This window comes from Triturus cristatus, chromosome 4_2 (genome assembly GCF_964204655.1).
Source record: "Triturus cristatus chromosome 4_2, aTriCri1.1, whole genome shotgun sequence".
Classification (NCBI taxonomy): Eukaryota; Metazoa; Chordata; class Amphibia; order Caudata; family Salamandridae; genus Triturus; species Triturus cristatus.
In genome coordinates, this window is record NC_140586.1 from 552,410,553 (window position 1) to 552,421,349 (window position 10,797).

Genomic DNA, 10,797 nt, shown 5'->3' on the forward strand with positions numbered 1-10,797 from the left:
GATGTCCTTTAACAAAATCACCCCTGAGCAGACGGGTGTATATGCCACTGTGTCTGAATATATAGGAGTCATGTGTGCTTCCAGGGTATTGAGCCACAATGTCTGTGATGATATGGTTGGCGTTGTAGACTACTTGTATGTTGAGTGAGTGATAGGATTTACGGTTCCTAAAAATGTATTCATTCACTGCTGGGGGACAAATGGCAACATGCGTACCATCTATGCATCCCATTGCGTGTGGAAACTGGGATACCTGGTAGAAGTCCTGTTTGGTCTTATTCAATTCCTGTGGGGTTGTGGGAAAGCTAATGTGGTTATGGATCCTTCTCATCATGGCTTTCAGGAAAGAATTAAAGATACGTGAAAGGGAACTTTGTGACACCCCTCTAGCAACAGCTACTACGCCCTGGAAACTGGCCGACGCAAGTAGGAGTAGGCAACATAGGACCTACACATGGGTGGGGATGGCATGGGTCGTAAGAGTGTGGCGCTACAATAGGGGTTCCAATTCTGCTATTAGGTCAAGGATCATGGCACCATTCAGTCTGTACTTGTCGTAGATTTCTTCATCTGTTTGTCTTAACAATGTGATGCGAACTCTGAAGATGCGCTCCTGTATTCTCCTTCTTCGCTGTGCTGCTGCCTGGAGCCAAATCCTCCTCGCCATCAGGTAGAGCGCTGCCATTATGAAAGGTTTAGAGGCCTCCTGGGTCGGTTTAAGTAGGTTTCTGATGATTTGCACCTGTATGGCATTTTCACTCATGGTTACCACCCGATTGTGATCCTCCTTAAATTGCACTCTCTAAATAGCGAATTTTGTAAAAAATGCTATTTGCGATTCCTTAATAGCGATTCGCTATTTGGGATTCGCAATTAAGGGTTTCGCTATTATGGATTCGCAAAGTATGTCTCCGCAAACTTTGCAAATCCTTATTTTAGCGAATTCATGGTTTTTCTCAGAATTGGGTTCATGCATTGGGATTAGCTAAATTGCGCTTGCAAACAGGCTTTATTTGTGATTCGCTAATTTTGCGAGCGCAATTTAGCTTGATGCATGTGCCTGAACGATCTGAACAGATATTGAGCTTATAAAGATTACGCGTATTTACAGTCCTATCTTCAGTAGTACAAATGTTAGGCAATACCCGATGGAAAGGAGGAAAGTGAAGGTCCTGGAGGCCGACTCGCTTCCTATGCATTTGTTCTGTCATACTGCCAATCTTTGAGACACACCTCTGATCTGTCTGTGCAATCATGCTCATTTATCTAGGAAGGTTCCTACACTTTATGTAAAGGTAGTCATTGACCTAATATCTTAGAAAGGGGACTAGACAGCCCCTAAGAACTATTGTCCAATTTCCCTCCGCAATGGTACTTGCAAACTCAATAGGAAATTATTAGGCAGTCATCAGGTGGAGGTTTTGGAAATATATGCAGTTCTAGTAAATAATGAAGCTGGCTTCAGGGAAGTGAAATGTACTAGTGAATATTAGTGTAGCAGGCTGTCAGAAATAATAATTCAATGTGTTCATGCCAAGATCTATACTAAGAGCCTGGTATCAAGGATTAGAAATGTGTGGCCTACTCTTATCTCACCTTACCATGCAGGTTCTTTTAGGGACAGACAAAATGGAGACAACACCAAATGAGTACTTCTTCTCTCGCTGGACATGGACAAGAGGTTTGACAGGGTTAACTGGGTACATGTCACAAAGACCTTGATCAAATCTGTCATGGGCCCGGTGATCCATTCCTTGACTCTGGCCAACTTTAAGATCCTCCATAAGGCTAAGGGTACGATCCATCATCAGATCCTTTTGTACTAGCATGGGGAACAAGACAGGACAGCCAGCTTTCGCCATAAATTTTGTCTTGTTCTTAAAACCCTTCCTATGTTATGGTGAACCCAGATATAACCGGCATTACTTCTAGGGCAGATTGGCTGAAAATGACACTGTGTGCAGATTATATACTTTGTATTTTTGACCAACCTGGCAATTTCCTTCCTATCTTTAATGATAAAATTACATAGATTTTAAGCAGTAGCAGGCTTCGAGGTCATATACCCAATGTCATGGGGGTTAGCGATTCAACAGGAGATGGAGCAAAGCAGTGACTTTTCAACATGGTTTCAAGTGGGCCATCTACAGGTATAGGGTACCTGGGAGAAAACATCCCCCCACGCTATCTAAATGATGACAGCAACATACCACTCCTACTTGGCACAATCTAAAAGACCTTTACAGATAGGAACATCTCAAAATCACGTAGATAGAGATGATCAATTTTGTTAAAAGGAATTTCATTCCTAAATTGCTATTTCAGTTTAGACCACTACCTATTATAAATACACTTAAAACTACCCAGAGGGAAATTTGGAAATGTATCTGGTACATTAAATAACTACATATTTAGAATTCCCTCCAATGAGGCTTAGGCGTTCCAGATATTGAGAGATGTCTTAGCGACACAATTAGCATCTGCACTATCCTGGTGCGCCACAGATATAAGATAAGCCTTTTTGTCGACTGGTGCAGCAGGAGTGCAAGATTCCTCTGTCCCACAGATTCCAAGACCGCCTATTAAACTCTATGAAAATGACTTCAATCAATCAATCGATAACACTTTCTTCTGCCATTTTGGACATAAAAGCACATAACAAAAACACAATTTATAAATATAAATAAGTATTTAAAACATCAACATAAGACCAAGATAAAAGGTATCACCTCGAAACAAACATACTAAGGAACATGCATTGCACAAGAATCAGCAACAAGACACTATACCGTCCAGGCGGCACCATCAAAGTTGCCCTTACTAAACAATAATAAAGTTGTAGGTCCACCTTAAATACAATAACGGTTCGTCAAAATACCCTGAGACCTAATTAGGGCGAGGCATACATCTTCCTGATTTTTATGGCCCAACGGATATAACAGATCCCTGAATAGCAGTAGATTCCGAGTCTCAACGCTGTTAAAATTAAAATTCATCTTTGTAAGATACAAAACCTTGTGCTCACAAAATTGGATGGACGCAGGTAGCGTATTCCCGGGATATCATACATTTTACAAAAAAGCATAAAATGAACAGATGATTGTAATGAATACCAATCACATGGGCAAGAGGGCAGGGAGGAGAAACAGCAACCTGTTAACAGGAAGGCGATTAGAAAGTGCATAGCCTCAAACGTGTAAGCTTAAATCTTAACGCAGGGTATGTAATTCATGATAAGTAGGACTCTGCCAAATCGGTGTTCTAAATCAATAAGTATCGGGGGACTGAATCCATGGTATGCAAACTGGCTCGTCTGACTTCCCCTGAGTACAGGTTTTTAATAATGACTTTACTAAGCCCTTGGTATAAAGGTCTATACTGGAAGGTGAATTAAAATAATCAGGCCTGCCAATGTCTTCAAAGCCATGCTTAAAATAAGTAAGCCAGGGAATTTGGGCCCTGTTGTCTGACCTCATACAGTCCTCCAGGACCAGACGAGAAAAACCAGCCTTGGGTAAGAAACGAATTTTAATCCAAGTAAGCAGGGGAGCAATTTTCACCATGTCCTGCAACTAGGGAATTCCCAGTTCTACATGTACAATATGACTTGGAGTAGTTTTGCGAACAGCTAAAAGCCTACACAGGAATTTGTTTTCTTGGGATTAAAGACACCTTAAGATAATATAACCTCAAACTCCTGCCCCATCTATCCCCATTGGGAGATATTTGCATTTGTATAGCAAAACCAGCTGTTTGATGGGTTTATGGCCAAATTTCCCTGAGAATCCAAAAACTGACTCACATGCCCCTGCAAGCTTCTGTACTCTTTAGGTGAGTAGATTGTCCCATTTTAAGTTAGCATCAAATAAAATACCCAAGTAATTAAAATCGGGGACCTTGGCATTGAAATCCCACATATAAAACATTTTCAGGAACTGGTGTTCTTGGGACTGCAGGTCATAATATATATTTTTTGATTATTCACCTGTAGGTCAAGGTGACCCGTAAAATCAATAAAAGGATCGAGCAGGATTTTAAGGCCGTTTGCCATACGTGCAATTAAAACCGCATCATCAGTGTATAAAAGGACGGGAACTAGGCGAGGTCCAAACTTAGGGAGGTCTTTTCCAGTTTTGTCAAGCACTGAGTCCATGGCATTGATATAAATCTTTAAAAAAAAAAAGAAAATAAATGCATCACTGCCTTACAGCACAGCTTGACCAGGTTGATTTAGTGCAATCTCCATATTGATTGAAACGCACCTTAATAGTGGTGTCCCAGTGCAACAACGTGATCAGGTCTAACAGGGGAACTTCAATTCCTGCCTTTTCCATCAGGTCCCAAAGCGTTGTCCTATTCAACAGTTCAAAACCAGAGGAGAGGTCTATGAAGGCCAGATGTAACAAACATCTCCTGCCTTTGACATTTTTACCTATCATGAGGACCTGCTCAAAAACTATATTGGACACCTGAAAAATAGGAATTAGCCTCAGCCAGTCTTCTAACTTCTCAAGAATGACTCACCCCAAATTCTTAACAGATGCATCCAACAACTAAATGGGGTGGCAGCATGCCAGAAGATTCCTGTCCCTTTTTAAAAGAAAATTGGCCCAATAATTGCTTCCCTCCATGAATCTATCGGGGATCCCTTAATTCCAGCCCAGAATACATTTCTTAGTAAAGGGGCCTTTAATTTATTGAAATAAAGCAATTCGGACTAGAAAAATCACAACCTATCCTTACCCTCGGACTCCCGTTATATATAGGGAACCCAGATTTCAAACCGAGCATGTCAGATAGGATCTATCTGGTTTGGATAGAGAAGGACGAGCAGAGACCCTGCTCTTTATTTTGGACAGGATCTCCTTGAAGGTAAAGAGCAGTGTGCAAATGATTCCCAATTGAGACCGAATAAAGTCTATCACCCGACAAAGCTCCTTTATTGGGCTCAGTAACCACCAATGAGCAAAGGCAGGGATAGAGAAACCGTCAGAATAGAAGATGCATATCTGAGGGCGAACCAACACAAGCGCGGCTAGGATACACAGAGCACTGGTTAGAGATGTCTCCTTACAGCACACAACTTTTACATTAAAATGGTCTCAAGACCTTGATAACGAAATACCGAGAAGTGCATGCATACTAATTTGGCAGAGGGCAGCAAAGTCGCTAATATGCACTCAGTATGAAGCATGCACATACAAAATTATGCTAATGTGGTGTAAGTGAGTTTTAATTTGCTAGAAAATAATGATGCATTTAGGCGTGCTTCAGTCAGCATAACTAAGCCACACCAAGATGTACTGCCAGTCATGCATGAAACGTTGCAGAAAAGTGTATGTTTATTTGAAGTGTACAAATGTTCCATGGGCTCTTTATTTCAGAAAATCAACGAAACGAGAACTTCCGCAACGGTCTGCCTAATACAACTGTATAATATTTTCTGTTCTCTCCAGAGGGAAGGATGTTCTTTCTGTTACACATTTCAAAAGGTTTAGCCAAGCTCCACTGTAGCTGAACAAGCTTTTGTATTCCTGTGTTTCATAAGTTATGATTTCATCTCCTTAATTGAATATGTACAGCTTTTACCAATAAGAAGCCTCAAGAAGTAGAAGTTGCTAGGGGAGTTGGACCAACTAATAGATTGATTCATGGGTACTCCAAACATTTGCCCAGGGGCCACAAAGTACGGTCTGTGGTGTGACCGCGGGCCGCACCGATGCCAGCAGGGTGGTGATAGGGGGTCTGGGTAGCTCAGGGGTTGTGTAAAAAGGTCTAAACAAATGTTAAATAAATGGGCAAGCAGGTTAATAAATGCCTACTTATTTATTTTTTAAAAAAATCTGAATATTGGTGCTCAGCAGCTAAACATCAGCTTGAGCTGCTGTTCACCAGGGGAGTGCATGTAAAGGTCAAGAGGGCCGCAAGCGCCCCCCCACCCCGGGCCCTACTTTGAGTATCACTGGATTGATTGGTTGTCATGAATGACATTTTTTATCCAACCCTTCGACGTAATGTTATGCTATAAAATGTGTGTGCCTCTGTCCCTAAAACATTATAAAAGATATGTTATTTTGAGGGCTAACTATAATCTTTTGGGCTTTTATTTAGATACTGATTCAATGTTAGTCTATTTGCAGATCTCTTTGCATACTTCTGATTATTCGAATTCTATAGATTACGAACAAACTACCTTTTGCTTTCTGTAATGATATTATTTTTTTAATAAACCATTCAGGTTGTTAACTTTAGAATGTTGTCATGTGCAGGTTTCACTTTTAGCCTTGTTTTAAGTCTACGAGAGACTCAGATAGGCCTGTCCCCTCCTAATGACGCTCTAAATTTCTTAATTAGTGTCAACAGTTTTTGGTGTACTATATGGTGCACAGGCTAGTTAATTAGGCTAATTAACATTAGACTAATTAGTGAACATTTTGGTAGTCAAGAAGTTGGAGAATCCTGGAGATCTTTTGAATATTGCTAAAGTACCAGTACATGTTCAGAAGTTTAATTTTGTGAGTAGTAATAAGATCTTGATCAGTGTGTTTTGCAACGTGTTTGGTGATGGTGTCCATGTTGTGTTTAGGGTATTGTAGTATGAGCGGTATGTCGTATATTATGCTCTGTTGATGATGGTGCATTATTGAATATTGTCGATATGTGTATTTTATGGGAAGATTTTGAGTTAGATAAAGTTGTCTGTGGACGGTTTAAAGGTAGCGCACCAATTTTAATTATAAGTAGACAATTATAATCCTTAATAGTCTAGTTGTGAGTGAGCACGAATTAGGATTGGAATAACCATTATTTATGCCATGCACAAGGATACATTAGAAGGATTACAGGTTAGGCTATTGCTGGTCAAAGCCTGGCTGAGTGTTTGAGATGGTGCAGCGTCTTGAAGCACTACTACGCTTGTGATGAGTTTGACATCTGTCCCATCACCCAGTACCCAGATTTATTGTTTATTGTTATTGGTTTCATTACATTACAGTGTTTGTGAAATTGTTTGAAATTGTATGGCAATTAATTGTGTGTAAAATGTGAACTTTGAATTCACAAAGAGTGAATTTTTGGAAAAATTTAAGAATTCACCCTCAGAAGAGCAAGCTCCGCCCTCGGTTGAAAGAGCTGCACATGAAATACTTTTAAATTATGGCGTGCACACTTGTCTGAGGCCTAAAGGATGGCACAAAGATACTGCAAATGATTAAAAAAAAACTGCAATTGCCCGAAAACTGCACGCTTGAAGTGAAGAAGCTTGATTATGTAAGGCATGTTTTGTTTGAGATGAATGGCTGCGATTACGTTAATGATAAAAGCACATAAGAAAATGTTGAAAGGTCCGACTGGAAAGGCTGTTCATAATTGGATAGATGCAGGACTGCATTTGCAGAAAAAGGCGTGGCATGAGGAGGGGGTTAAAAACTGTGGGTGCAATTCCTGTAATTGCATCGATCTATGTAAAAACAAATCAAAAGAGAATAAAAATTTAAATAAAGATGAGCGAAGGCGCGATTCTGCAGAGAAAGATGAATTTATGGAGGATTTATATATTGTGAAAAGACCACCTCTTGACAATGAGGTTTGTGTGCAGATTCAATAACCTGAGTTAAGTGAATCGGGTGACGGGAAAGATGATTTAGAGACTGGTGATTCGTGAAAAAAGTGAGACATGGGTTAGATCCTTTCTTCCTTGCCCCCCAAAGCTGCCTTTTTGGAGCTATGGTCGGGCGCTGTGCGAGCAGTGGACGTTTTGTTGTTTTTGTTATTGTGATGTTATTTTTTTGTCTTATTTTTATTATAGGTTTTGTAATATGATTGATGACGATTATAATTAGCCATGTGATGGAGCTGGACGACAGTGTTATATAAATACTTCCATGGCTAAGTCTCTTATCGCATGATTATTATCTTCACTGTATTGTTTTTGCTTATTGTGGTAAAACTAATTTAAAAAAGTGGGACAAGGGTTGCGAAAAATAATAATTCAGAACATAGAGTAGATTTAGAAGAATTCGCAGATTTGGCCATTTATCATTGTAAAATTAAAAAATTGACAATTGAGATTTGGCGTTTTCGAAATTGGAAGCAGCAAAGCAAAGCTTGTTGTGCATATTAAAAACTTGAAAGAATCTGGCTGAAAAGATAGATTAAGAATGATAGAATCTGAATTACAAAAGGAAATATATTGTTCAATTAAAATCAACTACAGAGAAAATATAGGTTTAATTAGAGAACAGGAAAATGCTAAAAAGTACAAAGATGACTGGACTGAAAAGCCAAAGACATGCAAATAGAAGAAAATCTGAGTGGTCCTGAGTGCAAAGTTGTTGAAAGAGTTCCCATTGAAAGAAGTGCCTGGAGGAGCTTATGTGCATGTCCCTTGGAGCAGACAGGATCTTTGAACTTTTATAAAAAGGTTTTCAAAATCTTAAGAAATGAGCCTGAAAAATGGTACACTGAAATTTATAGGATTGGGACAGTTTCAAAAATGCTTTGGGAAGATTTGGATGCATTATTTTAAATTATTGTGCCTACGAGTTTTTGGAAAGAATGTTTTACATTGGCTTCCAGTGAAGGAAAGGATACAGTTTAAGGCCCTGGTGATATTCTTCAAAGCCCTCCATTGCATAGGGGCGGGATATCTGAAAAGGCGTGCTAGCCGCTATGCACCCATCAGACCCTTAAGATCATCCTCCTCTGACCTCGCCTGCAAGGGTGGCAGATCTTTCGGTTTCTTGGGCGCTTAAGCGTGGAACCAACTACCTGCCACTCTAAGAGCAACAAATGATTTGACAACTTTTAAGAAACACCTGAAAATCTGGCTCTTTAAGAGCTAGTCATGCCTCTGAGTGCTGTCATGCTTGAACCCCCAGTGCCAGGACACTCTTGTTGAGTAGCTGCGTACTTTAGTAGCTCCTTTCATTTATTCATTCATTGTAAGTCTATGGTACAGCAGCCAGAGGAAGAACCACGTAGAGATGGTCCTAGTTACAAGCCTTCACCAATTGTCATGCAAAAATATACTCAAGTAATCGAGCATTTGTAGGGAAAAGTTCCAGAAAAACAGGCTAATTTGTCAAAAATTATGAGATCAATACAAAACGCAGATGGGTCAGTACATGAATATTATGAGAGATAAATGCTGATTTACAGACAACACAGTGAAATGGATGGTCCATCAAAAGAAGGAACTTTGGGATTTGTTTCAGCTTTTGTGTTGGGTTTGCGTTCTGTGTTTGAAAATACCACTTTTAGAAAGTAGGTATTTTCTTGCTTAGCCTTCCAGTGTGCCTCTGCTAGAATGTGTATTGACAGTCTGTCTTTGGAATGACAGGGGCCGGGGATGTGCAGTTGCTCCAGGGAGTCTGGGTGAGTCAGGGCTGGGCTGAATAGACCTGGCCTGCATTCAGAGTAGGTGGGGGGGAGTTCTCACTAGCACCTGAATAGGCCCTGTCTTCATTTAGAGTGGTGGGATGAGATTTTCCCTTGCACCTGAATAAGCCCTGTCTGCCTTATACAATGCTGTCTCCACCTCCTGCCAGGAAGCCAGTAGAGAACAAAGACATTTGTGCTATAAAAAGTAGGGCCCAGACCTCTGAACTGTATATCAATTCTGGGAATCAAGAGGAACCTTTGCCAAGGAGAAGAGCCGGAGAAGCTGAGGAGGAATACTGCCCCTGTGCTGTTTGCTGTCTGGGGTTGGCCTGATGTGGCTACTTTCTGCCAAGGAAAGGGAAAAGGACTTTGCTGTTTGCTGTGTCCCCAGCTTGAGGAAGATCTCCAAGGACTTGAAACTGAGGTTGGATCCTGTTCTGAAGTCTCAGCGACACAAAGACTTCACCACCAGCTCCCCAGAACTTCCTTGCTGGGAGTTCTGACCTGCTAAGAGGTGCCTGCTGCTGTTTTGGACCTCTGGGGGAGTTTGCTGCTGGGAGCTTAAAAAGTAACGCATCTTCGAGAAGCGCGATGTATCCGCACCTGTTTCCGACGCATCACCAAATAAATCGTTGCAGCGCCTGCCCGCAGCTCATGGAATTGCCGCACGCTGCATCGAGTACACCGATCTCTAAAGTCCGAGATCAACGCACCGATTTCGAGGCATGGACTGCTGTGCAGCTGCAAGAACCCACGCATCGTCCAGGATCGTCGCATCGCGGCGCCAAGTCTGTCGCATCGTTGGGGAGACACAGTAAGAAACCGAAGCATCACCTCCCCATGCAGTAAGAAACCCATGCATCACCTCCTCTCCAGTAAGGAACTGACGCATCACATCCCCTGCGCAACTGAAAGGAACAGACGCATCACCTCACCCGGAGCTGAGAACCAACGCATCACTTTCCCTGAGTGTAAGGAACCGACGCATCAGCTTCCCTGCGACCCTTTTTGTTTGTGTGCACAACGCATCCAAGGTACTTTGTGTCAAAAGTGTTGCATCTGCAATTTGCTTTGAACTGAACTATTTCTACCTTTTATATATTTGTATAACTGTATTGTGGATTTTTGTCGTTTAGGTCTTGTTTGGTTTAGATAAAGAGTCATTTTTTTCCTAAACTGGTGTGGTGTCCATTTGTAGTGTTTTCACTGTATTACTGTATGCATTCACAAATGCTTTACACACTGCCACTGAGATAAGCCTGTCTGCTCGTGCCAAGCTACCAAGGGGATGAGCAGGGGTTATTTTAGAAGTGTATCCCACTTACCCTGACTAGAAGCAAGGGTCCCTATTAGGACAAAAGTACCTACCTCTGCCAACTAGAAACACCCATTTCTAACAAGAACATTGAAAAATAA